General features: G+C 44.2%; 1 protein-coding gene across 2 annotated transcripts in view; it reads left to right on the top strand.

Annotated features, from left to right (window-relative positions):
- The window catches only part of TPST1 (tyrosylprotein sulfotransferase 1), a 167,246-nt gene that overhangs the window by 25,399 nt on the left and 125,293 nt on the right, over nucleotides 1–16,554 (top strand). The window contains exon 1 of one of the 2 annotated variants that reach the window (XM_067705996.1): nucleotides 8,644–11,515. The exons of the other annotated variant lie outside the window; for it this stretch is intronic. The gene's annotated coding sequence lies outside the window, so the exon portion shown is untranslated. Of the gene's footprint in view, nucleotides 1–8,643; nucleotides 11,516–16,554 lie in introns of those variants that run through there. 2 annotated transcript variants of the gene reach the window in all.

Here is a 16,554-nt window from a genome sequence, read left to right as displayed (position 1 = left end):
CTCTGCCGTAAAGGTCATTTTTCCCCCTTTATAACTAGTAAGTCATCTGTGGGGAAATTCTTTGAGCTGTGTGGGAAAACCTATTCCCCAACAACATTTTGCCCCGTGGTTTTGGCTCCACTGATGACTCTTTCCTGAATCAATTGTTGTCATGTAGGATGTAAATGGACATCAATGTTTAAAATGGTACCCAAGTGATTTTAAAGTGCAGCAGCATTGGGAATTGCTAGACCGGTGCTTCTCAATCTGTGTTTACGAATCCCCTGGGGATCTTGTTATAATGAAAATTTGGATTCAGCAAGACTGAAGTAGAGATAAGATTAAGTATTTCTAACAAATTCCCAGGTGCTGCTGGTGCTACTGGTCCACATGGACCACACGTTAAATATCAAGGTCCTCTAGACTCCAGACAATACATACAATTCATTCTGGATACATCTCTTCCCTAATTTAGTTTTTCCCAGTGTGTCATTCAAGATTCTCAGTTACATCAGAACACACTCTAGCTTGTCTGCACAGAAAAGGTATTTATCAGTCAGCATTGGGGAACTCTCAGAACTCCTTGGCACTGAGCGCCGAGGAACAGTGCCCAGACACGTTGCAGAACTGACCTAATGAGGGAACCAGTCTTCCCACTGCTGGGCACTGAGCCCATCGGCACTGATGCTAGGGATGTAAACCAACTGTGACCACTACTGCACCAGCACCAATGCCACATTGATGCCGCATGGCACGGCCAAAAAAAAAAAAAACACCTGTAATAATGTGTGATCCCAGATGAGAATAAATATTTGGGGTATACTTGTCATATATATATATGTATATATGTAATATGTATATATATATTTGTATTTATATATAGGGAAAAAAGGACTTAGATCCAGGCCTTTACATCAACGTTAGCCAGAGCCAGTCAGGATGACCAAGCCCAGAGTCAGTGTGGGAGGGCATCAGACAAGGGCTTGGATAGAGGGAATCCTTTGCTGCAAGAGTCTACCTCAAATATGTTCTCATCTTTTTTTTTTTTTTTTTTTTCTGGCCGTGCCGTGCGGCATGCGGGATCCCAACCAGAGATCGAAACTGCGGCCCCTGCAGTGGAAGTGCAGAGTCTTAACCACTGGACTGCCAGGGAAGTCCCTCATCTATGATTTTTTTTTTTTTTTCGGTACACGGGCCTCTCACTGTTGTGGCCTCTCCCGTTGTGGAGCACAGGCTCCGGACGCGCAGGCTCAGCGGCCATGTCTCACGGGCCCAGCCGCTCCGCAGCATGTGGGATCCTCCCGGACCGGGGCACGAACCCGTGTCCCCTGCATCGGCAGGCAGACTCTCAACCACTGCACCACCAGGGAAGCCCCCCTCATCTATGATTTTTAAGAACTGTATGTTAATAAGGCCAGAAGGAGCTGTCAGAATGTTACTAGTGATTATCTCTGATTGGTAGTTGTCTTTCCATTTTAGTACTTTGTTGTGCGTTCCAAGGTGTTTGTAATAAGTATTTTTTTTTTATCTTTGGAAAAAATTGTTTGAAGAATGGAAAGAAAGAGAGAGAGAGAAAGAAAGAAAAAGAAAGAATGAGAAGGAAGGAAAGGTGTGAGGGAGGAAGAGAGAAAGAAAGAGAAAGGGAGAGGAAGTGAGGGAGGAAAGGAAGAAATAACTGAAATTGATTTACAGCTAGAAGGCTGGTTGCTTTCCTGGGGCTGAATTTTCCAGAAGAGCAACCTGAGAAGTGCAATACAATCTGAGTGGCGTGTTTCTCTCTTCCTCCTCACCCACTCCTGTGTTGCTGGATCTGCAGAGCACCACAAATAGCATCTAGTCCGGTTCTTGTGTTCAGCATCCCCTTGAACAGACTTCTGCTCTAAGCGTCTATGTATTGTGACTTTTGGCTTCGCCCAGAGCTTTGGATGAACTATTCCAATCCAAGCTGTGAGACTGGAGAACTATGCTGATGGGGGATTCCTTTGATGTGGAGCAGGATGGAGTGAGAGAAGGGGTAGCCAGGATCTCCTGATGTTTCTGTTAGAGCCTGAGCTCCTTCTTTTTTTCTTTTTTATAAATTTATTTGTTTATTTATTTTTTATTTTTGGCGGCGTTGGGTCTTCGTTGCTGTCCGCAGGCTTTCTCTAGTTGCGGCGAGCAGGGGCTACTCTTCGTTGTGGTGCACAGGCTTCTCATTGCAGTGGCTTCTCTTGTGGAGCACGGGCTCTAGGCACACAGGCTTCAGTAGCTGTGGCACGTGGGCTCAGTAGTTGTGGCTCGCAGGCTCTAGAGCGCAGGCTCAGTAGTTTTGGCGCACGGGCTTAGTTGCTCTGTGGCATGTGGGATCTTCCCGGACCAGGGATTGAACCCGTGTCCCTGCATTGGCAGGCGGATTCTTAACCTCGGCACCACCAGGGAAGCCCCGAGCCTGAGCTGCTTCTAGCTGAGGCTGGGACAAACCTTCAGAGCTGGTTTGAAGTGGGAGGTGGAGTGAGAGGGCCTGACTGTTATCCTCTGATGTCAGTCAGTCCTTAGATGAGGGCTGCCTGAGGTGAGGATGTGACCTTGGGTAAGGTGGCTCTCCTCAGCTGAGGCTACTATTCTTGAAGGTGGCTGAGGCTTATCCATGGGGGTCGCTCTGAGGTAGTTTGTGCTTCATTCCTGAAAGGGGATCTTCGTTTCTGAAGGGGGATCACAGTGACCCCCATGAATTCACAGAACAGTGTATTGATATGAAACTAGGGAAGAATAGGATGAGAAGACATAAGAGGAAGCAGTGGGAAAGGAGGCAGGAAATGGTGTCTTGTTTAAGTGGGGACTCTTTTACCCACCAGAGTACAGGCCCCAGGCCAGGCTCACTCACCTAGGAGACAACCTGGCTTCACCCTTGACGCTGGTTCTGTCTGTCTGTCTTCTTCCGTCTTCACCCACAATCCAGGCCTGCAGGTTTCTCAAACATTCTGCTCCAAGGGACCTGTGCTCAAGGGTCTTTGGTACGTTTGGGACTCCAGGTCTGTTTAGCATCTGGCCTCCCTGGGCCACTCGGAGCTACTCCCTTGGGTACACTGCTTCATCCCAGGAATACCACCAGGGCACATTACAGACACTCTTGGCTTGCAGGACCCAGGCTGAGGACTCTGTTTTTATCTGAAGAAACACTGCCTCTCCTCATCTTGCTTCTGAAAAAAAGAAAAAGAAAAGAGAAAGAAAATATATTTTATGGGATTATCCTTTTAGAAACAAAAGGCGCTGGGAGCCATGGAGATGTGATAGTTGGATCTCCCTCAAGAAAGAACGTGTCCTTCAGCTGCCAGGTGTGCAGGTAGCTGACAGCCTCCAGCTGTCTGCATCTCACGATCTGCCTCAGCTTTCACACTGAGGCCAGGGTCTTACTGGGCAGCCCCAGACCATGATACGTATGACAGGGACACTAGGACCTGGATATTTTTGCCCAACATATGATTCCTCTATGGACTATCTTTGCTCCCTATCAAGAAAATGAAAAGATAACCCACAGAATGGAAGAAGATATTTGCGAATCTTATGTCTGATAAGTGACTTGTCTGCAGAATATATAAAGAATTCTTACAGTGCAATGATAATAAAAACAAACAAACAAACAAATAATCCGATTAAAATATAGGCAAAAAAGGATCTGAATAGACTTTTCTCCAAGGAAGAAATACAAATGGCCCAAGGGCACGTGAAAAGATGTTCAACATCATTAGCCACCAAGGAAATGCAAATCAAAACCACAGTGAGATACCACTTCATATGACCAAGATGGCTAATCAGAAAAACACATGAGTGTTGATGAGGATGTGGAGAAAGTGGAAACCTCAGACACTGCGGGTGGCAGTGTGAAATGGTGCAGCTACGTGGAAAACAGTCTGGCAGGTCCTGAAATAACTGAACATAGGGTTACCATATGACCCAGCAATTCCACTCCTACATACATCCCCATGAGAAATGAAGACATATGTCCACACAAAAACTTGTACACAAATGTCACAGCAGCATTATTCACAATAGCTAAAAGGTGGAAACAACCCAAATGTCCATCAAGTGAGGAATGGATAAACAAAATGTAGCATACCCATACAATGAAATGTTATTTGGCCATAAAAAGTAATGCAGTGCTGATACGTGCTACAACATGGATAAACCTTGAAAACATTATGCTAAGTGAAAGGAGCCAGTTACAAAAGACCATATATTATATTATTCCATTTGTATGAAATGTCTATAATAGGGAAATTTATAGAGACAGAGAGTAGATTAATGTTTGCTTAGGACTAGAGGGAGATGGAGGATGAGGGGTAATAATTAAAGGTACAGGATTTAGTTTTTGGAGGTGCTGAAGTTGTTCTAAAATCGACTATGGTGATGGTTGCGCATATATCTGAATATACTAAAAACCATTGAATGGTATGCTTTAAATGGGTGAATTGTATGGAATGTGAATTACATCTCTATAAAGCTGTTTTTTTTTTTTAAAGAATACAATGCGAAGAGAACTGTGGTCACAGGGGCATACATAGAGTGCTGTGACAGCATCTAGAAAAAACAGAAAAAAAAAAGCCAGACCACCCCAGGCTAGGATGGTCAAGGAAAGTGTTTCAGTGAGGCCCCGAAAACCTGGTGGGACTTAAGAAGAGGTGAGAGGATTCTCAGGGTGAAGCCTGTAATCTGGGACCCAGGTGGGAAGCCTGAAGTGGGGAATGGAGTCCGAGTAGTTAACTTTTGAGTAGCTAGCTTGGACATGGAATACAAAAAAGGGAAGAGAGAAAAGGGAAACGGGAAAGTTCTTATTTGAGCACTACTGCTGTGAGTTGGTTTCGGATTTGTGGAATGTTTAAAGCCAGATCTTTGAGGCTTGGGTACTTGGGTGAGTTCTCCGAGGAATCCTTTTCTTCAGTCACTAGATGTGAAGCAAACACACCTCTCCTTCCAGAAAATTCTCTCCCCAAATTTTCCTCCTTAAATCCAGTTGCCAACCTTTTCAGACCTTTGACGGGGCAAAGAGTTAAGACTAAAGTAACTACTTTTCAGAAACCTTATAAGTTCTGTATTTGGTTTTAGCCCAGGGTTCCTCAGCCTCAGAGCCACAGACAATTTGGTTGGATAATTCTTTGCTGTGGGCACTGTCCATGCACTGTAGGATGTTTAGCAGTGTCCCTGGCCTCTACCAGCTAGGTGGTTAACACCCTCCACTTCCAGTTGACAAGCAAAAACATATCCAGACATTTCTCACTGCCAGATGTCCCCTGGGGGTGCTGATGACAAAATCGCCCCAGGTTAAGAACCACTGACCCAGCCCCCTTGCTACTCAAAGTGTGGACCATGGACCAGTACCATAAGCATCACCTGGGAACTTGTTAGAAATGTAAATTGTCAGGCCCCCACCCTAGACCTGCTGAATCAGAATCTGCACTTGAACAAGATGTGTGATTTGTATGCTCATTAAAATGGGAAGCCTGGTCTAGTACACGGCGGCATGCGGGATCTTAGTTCCCTGACCAGGGATCAAATCCGTGCCTCCTGCAGTGGAAGTGTGGAGTCTTAACCACTGGACCGCCAGGGAAGTCCCAAAACTGACATTTTTAACATAAAAAGAAAAAAAAAATATCAAGGCCATGGCCTGGCCTTACTGGCACAGTATTCTCTTGCACTGGCCCTTAACTCGGGGCTTGCATTAGAATCTCCACAACCTTCCCCAAACTACATGGGTCTAGGCCCCAGATTTCTGATTCAGTGGGTTCAGGGCCTATGACTTTTGAGACGTCTCTCCAGGTGATGTGTTCTCAGTTAAGGTCCCCTGGGCTAACTTTACTGGGTACTTAGCTGCTTCCTTCCAAATCAACTATCCAAGTTGCAGAATCTCTTGAAAGAGAATAATTGGCTACCAAATGATCCCTGGCCATGTTTCAGAAGCACAGGGGAAATAGGGTCATACTTGAATTCTGGAGTGGAATCTTCTCAGGCCTCCAAACCTGGGGAACTGTTGTCTCTGGGAGTCGCCAGTTGCCGAATCCCCTTCTCTTGCCTGGAGGACCCAGGGAGTTGCTCTTTCTGTTATCACTTCCTGCATTGCACACACCCCTGCTGAAACTCTGGCCACCAAGCTCAGGCGTAGCATTCCTTCCAAGAATACCCAGGCTCTCTTAATTTCCTCTGTGTCCTCGGACAAGAGTGGCTGGAAAAAGTGACAGGGCGGGCTTTCTTGGAAAGCAATCTGGCCTGCATCAGCATTAATGAGTAAAATGTGTTCTCATGTGGCTATTCCCCAACAGACAGCACATTCCCAAGCTATTTTAACTCATCGGTTCAGAAATTCTAGAGTCCCCATCCTCAGTCCTTGAGGTCTGGATCCTTTTTCTCCCAGAGAATCAGACCCAGACATCATTGATTAAAGGTTCTATAAGTCTCAGAGAATAGTTCCCTATCTATCATCTATCTGTGTATCTGTCATCTCTCTATCATCATCTAGATATAGATTGACAGTTGCAGAGATATTTATGTTACAGGGTGTTAAGAAATTCAACTGAGGAAATGTTAAAGATCTTATTGGCTTTATTCAATGATTCCTGAATCGGGCAGCATCCCATCTAGCAGATAGAAAGGAGCTCCCAGGAGCTGTACAGAATAAAAGACTTACTGGCAGAAGGAAGGGGGTAAGGAAGTTAAACTAGCAAAAAGTGGATTGGTTTCAGCAAGGTCACCTTTCTTTAGGGGAGAGAAGGGGTCTATCAGGCAGATTACCTCACTGACCAGGTAATTCCTCATTGACTGATTTAAGATTTGATTTCCAGGAGACGCCAAAACTATAATTATTATTATTTTCTAATAAGTTTATAATTTGTTTATTTATTTTTGGCTGTGTTGGGTCTTCATTGCGGTGCACAGGCTTCTCATTGCGGTGGCTTCTCTTGTTGCAGAACATGGGCTCTAGGTGCGCAGGCTTCAGTAGTTGCAGCACGCGGGCTCAGTAGTTGTGGCATGCGGGCCCTAGAGCACGTGGGCTTCAGTAGTTGTGGTGCGTGGGCTCAGTAGTTTTGGTTCGCGGGCTCTAGAGCACAAGCTCAGTAGTTGTGGCACACAGGCTTAGTTGCTCCACAGCATGTGGGATCTTCCGGGACCAGGGCTCGAACCCGTGTCCCCTGCATTGGCAGGTGGATTCTTAACCACTGCACCACCAGGGAAGTCCCCAAAACTATAATTATTAAGTCTCACTTAGGTGTCATGGGGCTTAGTATAAGTGACTACATTTTGGGCCTGTTGTCTTGTTTTTAACAAAAATAATATAATCTTGATTTAGAAAGTTTGGAACGTGATACAATTTTTACAACCCTGTTAAAGTTTAGTGACCAGAACCTTCTTGGAGCTGTCAAAGTAACTTAGAAAATGCCAACGATAGGCTGCCTTTTAGAATCATAGAAAACTGGACTATCTTTATTATGCTTCCCAAGGCCGTGGAAGCAGGCCATACACCATTTCAGGCCCTGTCCAAAAGAATGCATTTTCCCAGTCTACTTGGTCTTTTATTGTCCTACAAAAGTTAATTTTTTTTTCCTTCACAAATAAACATGCAATTGACCAGTTTCAGTGTGGTAAACACCTGACTTGAAGCTAAAGAGTCACCAATTTTAGTTCAGCTCATCATTCCCACTTCTGTCTCAACTGGGTTAAGTTCATGAGACCTTTGTTTCTTATCACTGACCAGCACTGTCATTTGTATAGTATTTTTCTCTTCAATTAGATATTTAAATAACGACATCAGTTGCTGTCCTGAGAATGATGACCACTGGTGATGCTGAAATGGGACTCTTGGCAGCCACGCAGCACCCCCAGGACTGGAATCATCCAGAGTCAGATGAGAGATAAAAGTGCAAATTCGGGCTCTGAAAAGTGCGTTAGGTCTGTCCGTGTATAGTGTATGAAATGTATGAATGTGTAGACTGTTTAAGTCTTGAATTTAGCAAAGTCGAGGACTGTCTGTATATATAGGACAAACCCTTTCCCTGCAGCACCGTATCTCCAAAATTCTTCCCTCCAATCTCCTGAAAACTCAGAGGCTGACTCTCCTGTCACTATAACAACCCCTGCCTCATGGTGCATAGGGTCATTATCAAGAGTGGCAGAAGTGGTGGAGACTTTTAGTATTTCTCCTGAAGTCCCATCTGGAGCTTGCATCTTATTTTGGGGGCCTCTTGATATCTTGACCCATGGGACACTTGCCAGTTGGGCCTATAACAGCCCTCAAGTGATCATCTGGGTGATCATAGTGACAAATATGGTAATTAAATTCTAACCAAAGTTTGCCATCCACACATAAAAATAAGACAAGTACTTAGAATAGATAAATCCTGTGTAAAAAGGAGGATAAGGGCGATCATCTCTGATTAATTATCCCGAGAGAGGCAGCAGAATTCCTGCAGAGGAAGGGAACAGAGTGCTGGCCTGTGCTACAGAAGGTTCTCTCTAAGGGCACCAGACTGCAGTCCAAATTGTGAGCCTGTTAAGGCCAGGTGCCGAGGCTCACTTACCTGGAATCTGTTTGAGAATACCTGTTTTCAGTCTACCCAACTGCATTAGGTAGGACTCTTGGTTGTGAGTGGTAGAAACTCAAAATAGCTTAAGCCTGAAGATGAATTTATCTTTAAGGAACACTGGACCCTTAGAACCAATGGGTCTCTTGGAACATGGGTGTCTTGGAACCCAGGAGCAAGAATGCAGCTGGGCCTCAGAAACTATATGGAGTCGGAGACTCAAACACCACCAGCCTCTCTGTCTTGTTTCTATGCCTCTCTGAGTTTCACTCTTTTTTCTCAGCAATGCATCTGCCTCCAATCCTTCAGTCCAGATCATCTGAAACATGATTGTAGAGAGCTCCTAAATTTTATATTTTTACAACCTCAGACACCAACAAGAGCCTGTTTCAATTCTCTATCAGTCTCTGGTTCAAAAAATCTGGGAGAAGGCATTCATTGGATCAGCTTGAGGCAGGTGCCTTCCCTTGAGCCAATCAGCTGTGGGCAGCGGACAAGGTCACATGAAAACCTGGCAGCCTGGAAGCAGGAAGCAAGGAGCAAGGGCAGCAACTAAAAGGCGAGCAGTGCCAGCCAGTCATTCCTGTGGGGTGTCCACTGAGCCAACAATCCCACCATTTTGATATCTTCTTTTGTATTCGTTGATCTATGTCTGAGGCTAGAGAAATATGCCATGTTCATAGATTGGAAAACAATATTTTAAGGATCAGTTCTCCCCAAATTGATTTCTAGATTATACATATCCTTATCAAAATCTCAACATGTTTTTTTTTCTTTTTTTGGTATTTGTTTCATTTTTAAATTATGATTTTTATTTATTTTGTAAAATTTATTTATGTATTTATTTATAATTTTTAAATGATTATATTCTATTTATTTAGGTCTTTAATTTCTCTCTTTTTTTCAAAACAGACAACTTTTTTATTCAAGTATAGTTGATTTACAATGTGTTAGTTTCAGGTTTACAGCAAAGTGATTCAGTTACACATACGTGTGTGTGTGTGTATATATATATATATACACACACACACATATATATATTCTTTTTCCAACTCTTTTCCATTATAGATTATTACAAGATACTGAATATAATTCCCTGTGCTATACAGTAGGTCCTTGTTGGTTATCTATTTTATATACAGTAGTGTATATCTGTTAATCCCAAACTCCTAATTTATCCCTCCCCCTCCCCATTTCCCCTTTGGTAACCATAAGTTTGTTTTCTATGTTTGTGAGTCTGTTTCTCAACATGTTTTTTAATAGAACTTGATAAGCTAATTCTAAATTTATATGAAAATACAAAGGGCCAAGAAGAGCCAAGATAGTGGTCTGTTCTGAAGCTCTGGTCTAGAAATGATCCACTTCTTACTCACTCAAGATGTGACATTTTAAAAAAATGTCAGAAAGAAAGAAAAACTAGCAGCATACTACTCACAGTTTTCACTAAATAAAGGAAGGGAAGGTCAAAAGCAGGCTAGAGCTCCAAAGGCACAGCCAGAAGCTTGTTCACAGGCACACAGGAAGGAAGATCCAGGGGGAAAAGATGAACAATTAAGTGAATAACGGGGAGAAACTGTGTGCTATACAGTAGGTGCTGCCTTCCTTCCATCCTCTGACTCTCATGAGAGAGCATCGCTGGTAGCCCACCCTAACTGGAACATACTGGAAAGGGAATTTTGGAGTCTGTAGATCAGCCTAGCCAGCTTGCCACTTCACACGTCCCCTGCACTAATGTGAGTGCCGGTTTTGATAGATAATGCCAGGATATAGTCATCAGTCTCACCTTATCCTGCACATCATTGCCAACGGCTGACCCCCAGCTTCTGGCTGTGTCTCTTGTGGTCAGGCTCTTTCCCCTCCAAGTGGCCCTGTCCACCTTGTCCTTTGAGCCCACCTCAAATCCAGCATGTGCGTGTGTTCAGGCCTCTCTGGCTGTTCAAGGCCCAGCTGGTCCCTTTGCTCAGACTCCTCCACCTCACACCCCAGAACTCCGAGCCCCTCCACAGCAGTGCAGAGATTTGCTCTTTGGGGAATGGGGTTCACCCCTGCCCACAAATGTTTCACTTAATCAAGGATTTGTTGTTTTAAAAATGACTTTGCTGGTGACTTTATTTGCATTAAGGGCCTTCACATTCCCCTGCTGCCTGTGGCCTAGAATTGCTGACTTCAGCCCTTCTGGGAGCCGTGGGCATGGAAAAGCCCTGCAGATTCTGCATCCATATTATGCTCTTTGTGTGTGTGTGTGTGTAAATATTTTACCAGAATGTAAACAAGGTGTGGGCTTGCTGCCTTGTTCACTGCTGTGTTTCCAGTGCCTGCACAGGGCCTGGCACGTGGTGGGCACTCAATAAACGTGTCAAATGAATGAATACAGCATACATGCAGATTTCTGTACAAGGACCTGGGTACAATGTGTAAACATCTCTGTGTAGATATGTTATTTTGTGCATGTGCGTGTGTGTGTGTGTATATGTGTGGCAGGGGGAGGACAGAAATATTTGGGTAGGCCCCAAATAGCCATCAGGGACTATTTTAATTACTCCTAATCATCAATATAGAATTTGTTAGAGAAATATGTGGGAAACTAACGTATACACAAGAGCATACATGAATTCCTTCCATGGCAAGTTGACTGGTGGCCCCCAAAAGATATGTACTAACTCCCAGAAACTGTGAGTGTGACCTTATGTGGAAAAAGGCTCTTTGCTGATGTAAATAAGTTAAGGATCTCACTATGAGATCATCTGGGATTGTCTAGATGTCCCTAGGATCCTGCCTCAAATCCAATGACAAGTTTCCTTATAAGAGAGGGGAAGAGGAGGCCATGTGACCACAGTGGCAGAAACTGGAGGATACGGCCAAGGAAGCCAAGGATTGCCAGCAGCCACTAGAAGCTGGAAGACGCGAGGAAAGATTCTCCCCTGGAGCCTGCAGAAAGAGCCCGGCCCTGCTGACGCCTCGATTTCAGACTTCTGACCTTCAGAACCGTAAGAGAATAAATTCCTTTTGTGTTAAGTCCCCCATTTGTGGTCATTTGTTACGGCAGCCACAGAAAATGAATACACCTTCTGTCCAGCACACAAGAACTCGTGGCCAGTTTGTCCCAGGCTGTGTGTGTCCTGTGGGTGTGCACCCCTTACTTTCCACCGTGACTGCCAGCCCAGGGTTGTGTACAACAGCAGAGCAGATATTTGTAAGGAGTGGAGCAAACAGGCAGGGGGCTGTGAGGGAGCCTGGCTGGGAAGGCAGGCCAGGCCCAGAGGTCTGGAACCCTTCAGATTCGCTGGGAGCCCCCTGGAAATATTCTGGAAATAATGCTTCTAAGGCATTCCCCCCTCCGCCCCACTGAGCACTAGGGGCCACCAGGGAATAAGGAGGAAAGGATGGTCTTCCTGCTTCCTGCAAACTGGTCCCTCTCCAGGTCATGATTCTGGTGAAGGGGCCAGTACCCTTGAGGCTGCCCTGAGGTGCCTGGTGTGGTGTGACTGCCACCCACACCTCAGTGAGCTGCAGCTCAGCTCCCAGCATTAGCACTCAGACTGCCTGCCCTGCTGTCCACACAGTTTCCTGTCCCCAGTGCTTTTCCTTCTCTGCCCATCCCGGTTCTGTGATGTCCAGAGCCTCAGCTCCGGGCCGCCGACCAACTCCACTTTCCTTGAATGATTGGCAGGCACATCAGAGCCAGGCAAGAATCATCATCAGACAGGGAGCAGGATATTTTCACAGTCTCTGAAATGCTAAGTCATTTCAGCAGATTGCTTATAATTACAAAAGGAAAAACTGTAACTTCTCAGTGGAGAAACCCAGCAGATACCTTAACCAGATCATCAAAGCCAACATCACCAATAATGGGACAAACTGACCTCGTGTGTGCCTCCTGCTGCTGTGTGCTGTGAAAGGCACAGCCTCACTCTCGGGGCCTTCCTGCCCCCCCAAATGCATAACCTGAGACAGCAAAGTCAAGTCAAAGGCTATTTTACAAATAACTAATATGCCTTAAGAATGAAAGAGGGAGAAACTGTTCGATATTGTAAGAGACTAAAGTGATACAACTAAATGCAACACATAGATGATGTGAATCAAAAATGTCACCTGCCCTATCAGTAAACAAAGGATGCTGCAGCCATCAAGCCATCACATTACAGGCACCCCCGAGGGTGAGCCCTGTGGGAACTCAGGATGGGAAAGAACTGGATACTGGCCCTGGATAGCTAAGGTGCCTATCAAAGGAATGATTTCAGTGAGCCCAGACTCTTGCATCTTCCCGTATATAGAAAAGCACCAGATTCATTACCTTCAGATGTCTGGTTGCTTTCTTTAATTAACAGGTTTTTTTTTTTTTTTTTTTGAGTGTAGAAAGCGAGATTTATTAAGTACGCTGCAAGGGAACAGCCGGCAAGACCAGGAGGGTCTGCCAACAGTAATCTTTTGATATGCCAGCTACCAGGTGTTTGTTGCTAAACGCCTGTATACCCTGGATCCTCCCTGACCTCTTTGGAGCTGTCCCTCAGAGCCATCTGCGAGGCTACTCCCGGGCTTGAGTGCTCAGAAAGTCCTCTGAGGGACTTTCCTGGCGGTCCAGTAGCTAAGACTCCGCACTCCCAATGCAGGGGGCCTGGGTTCAATCCCTGGTCAGGGAACTAGATCCCACAGGCCGCAACTAAAAGATCCTGCATGCTGCAATGAAGACCCAGCACAGCCAAATAAATAAATAAATATTAAAAAAAAGAAAGTCCTCCAAATAAAACATAATTCTCAACGTTTAGGTTGTACATTTTTTTCAGTAGACAATGAGAATGAAAAAAATGGTTGTGAAGGACATAATTGGGACAATTGGGGAAATTTGAATAGGGACTGTATATGTAGATAGTAAATAGCATCATATCAATGTGAAATTTCCTTCATTGGATCATGGTACAAGAGAATGTCCTTATATTTAGGAGGTACCAATGGAGTATTTAGGGGTAAAGCGACACAAGACACAATGTCTGTAATTTATTCTCAAATGGTTCAATAACTAAAAATAATGATAATTATAGCTAGCTAGCTAGATGGATAGAGATATTAAAACAATAGTAGCAAATATTAGCAATTGATGAATCAACAGTCACTTGGTAAGGGTACGTATATTGGAGTTAATTGTACTATTCTCACCAATTTTTTTCTAGTTTAAAAAATTTCAAAAAAAAAAATCAAAATAAAGTAAAAAAAACCCAGCTTTATGAACTATAGAGTTGTAGAACAAAGTGAACTGTTGATTCTTCAGGGAGATGCTGTCCCATCATTCAATTTAATCCATCTCAGCAAACATTCCAAGGCCTCTTATGGGCCCATAAACAGTGTTGGGTGTTGCAGGGAAAATTCCATCCCCCATCTAAGCAGCTTCCTATCTGATGGGGGTGAGGGGCGAGAACCAGACAAATACACAAAGAACAAGAATACAAAGTAGAACGGGAGAAAGGCCTTAAGAAAGGTGTAAATTGGGACACAGGTCACGAGAGTCACAGAGATGAGACCCTTGCGAGTGGAGTTGGCATTTCAGTGTAATGTAAGGTTGGCTGAATTTGCACTGGTAGAGTTGCACTGAGTTTTCACTGGCTGGGTTGAGGAGTACAACACAAGTAGAAGGCTATGCATGAGCAAGGACCAGAGCAGAGACAGGGGCACACTGAGTGGTGAGCAAGTCTTTGTTGCCTTGAGTGCCTTTGTTAAGTATGTGTAGGAAAGGCAGTGCTTGTCTTCTGCTCTTCTTAGGTTCAGTGGCTGTAGCCTGAGAATTAAACTGACAAACAGCACATTACAGGCATACCCTGTTTTTTTGTGCTTCGCTTTGTTGTGCTTCACAGATACTGTGTATTTTTTACGAATCGAAGGTTTGTGGCAACCCTGCAAGGAGCAAGTTTATTGGCACCATTTTTCCAACAGCATTTGCTCACTTCATGTCTCTGTGTCACATTTTGCTAATTCTTGTAATATTTCAAACTTTTTCATTATTATGTTCGTTATGGTGATCTGCGATCTTTGATGTTACTGGTTGCTTTTTTAAAATTTGGCTGCGTTGGGTGTTCATTGCTGCGTGCGGGCTTTTCTCTAGTTGCGGCGAGCGGGGGCTACTCTTTGTTGCCGTGCACAGGCTTCTCATTGCAGTGGCTTCTCTTGTTGTGGAGTACAGGCTCTAAGCGCGGGGGCTCCAGTAGTTGCGGCACGTGGGCTCAGTAGTTGTGGCTCGCGGGCTCTAGAGTGCAGGCTCAGTAGTTGTGGCGCACAGGCTTAGTTGCTCCATGGCACGTGGGATCTTCCCGGCCCAGGGCTCGAACCCGTGTCCCCTGCATTGGCAGGCGGATTCTTAACCACTGTGCTACCAGGGAAGTCCTGATGTTACTATTATAATTGTTTTGGGAGCCATGAACTGTACCCATGTATGATGGCAAACTTAATAAATGTATGTGTTCTGACTGTTTCACCAACCAGCCATTCCCCCATCTCTCTCCCTCTTCTCAAGACTCCCTATTCCCTGAGACACAGCAATATAGAAATTAGGCCAATTTATAACCCTACCATTACCTCTTAGTGTTCAAGGGAAAGGGAGAGTTGCATGTCTCTCACTTTACATCAAAAACCAGAAGTGGTTAAGCTTAGTGAGGAAGGCATGTTGAAGGCCAAGACAGGCCACAAGATAAACCTCTTGAGCTATACAGTTAGCCAAGTTGTGAATGCAAAGGAAAAGTTCTTGAAAGAAATTAAAATTGCTATTCCAGTGAACACACAAATGATGAGAAAGCAAAACAGCCTTTTTGCTGATATGGAAGTTCTTTATTTTTAAACATCTTTATTGGAGTGTAATTGCTTTACAATGGTGTGTTAGTTTCTGTATATAACTACCAAAGTGAAACAGCTGTATAACAAAGCTGTATAACAAAGTGAAACAGCTATACATATACATATATCCCCATATCCCCTCCCTCTTGCGTCTCCCTCCCACCATCCCTATCCCACCCCTCTAGGTGGTCACAGAGCACCAAGCTGATCTCCCTGTGCTATGCGACTGCTTTATAGAAGAAGTTTTACTGGTTTGGTTAGAAAATCAAATTAGCCACAACATTCCCTTAAGCCAAAGCCTAATGCAGAGCAAGGCCCTAACTCTCTTCAGTTCTGTCAAGGCTGAGAGAGGTAAGGAAGCTGCAGAAGAAAAATTTAAAGCTAGCAGAGGTTGGTTCATGAGGTTTAAGGAAAGAAGCCATCTCCATAGTGTAAAAGTGCAAAGTGAAGAGCAAGTGCTGATGTAGAAGCTGCAGCAAGTTATCAAGAAGATCTAGCAAAGATCATAAACGAAGGTGGCTACACTAAACAACAGATTTTTCAATGTAGACAAAACAGCCTTCTATTGGAAGAAGATGCCATCTGAGACTTTCATAGCTAGAGAGGAGAAGTCAACACCTGGCTTCAAACTTCAAAGGATAGGCTGATTCTCTTGTAAGGGGCTAATGCAGCTGGTGACTTGAAGTTGAAGCCAATGCTCATTTACCATTCTGAAAATCCTAGGGCCCTTGAGAATTATGCTAAATTGACTCTGCCTCTGCTCTATAAATGGAACAACAAAGCCTGGAATGACAGCACATTTGTTTACAAATACTGACTACTTTAAGTCCACTGTCGAGACCTACTGCTCAGAAAAAAAGAATTCCTTTCTAAATATTACTGCTTATTGACAATGCACCTGGTCACCCAAGAGCTCTGGTGGAAAGGGACAATGAGATTGATGTTGTTTTCATGCCTGCTAACACAACATTCATTCTGCAGCCCATGGATCAAGGAATAATTTTGACTTTCAAGTCTTATGATTTATGAAATACAGCCATAGCTGCCATAGATAGTGATTCCTCTGATGGATCTGGGCAAAGGAAATTGAAAACCTTCTGGAAAGGATTCACCATTCTAGATGCCATTAAGAACATTAAAAATATTTGTGATTCATGGCAAAAGGTCAAAATATCAACATTAACAGGAGTTTAGAAGAAGTTGATTC

This window comes from Pseudorca crassidens, chromosome 15 (assembly GCF_039906515.1).
Source record: "Pseudorca crassidens isolate mPseCra1 chromosome 15, mPseCra1.hap1, whole genome shotgun sequence".
In the NCBI taxonomy this organism is placed as follows: Eukaryota; Metazoa; Chordata; class Mammalia; order Artiodactyla; family Delphinidae; genus Pseudorca; species Pseudorca crassidens.
Note: the sequence above shows the minus strand (reverse complement) of the source record. Positions and strands in the feature narration are given on the sequence as shown.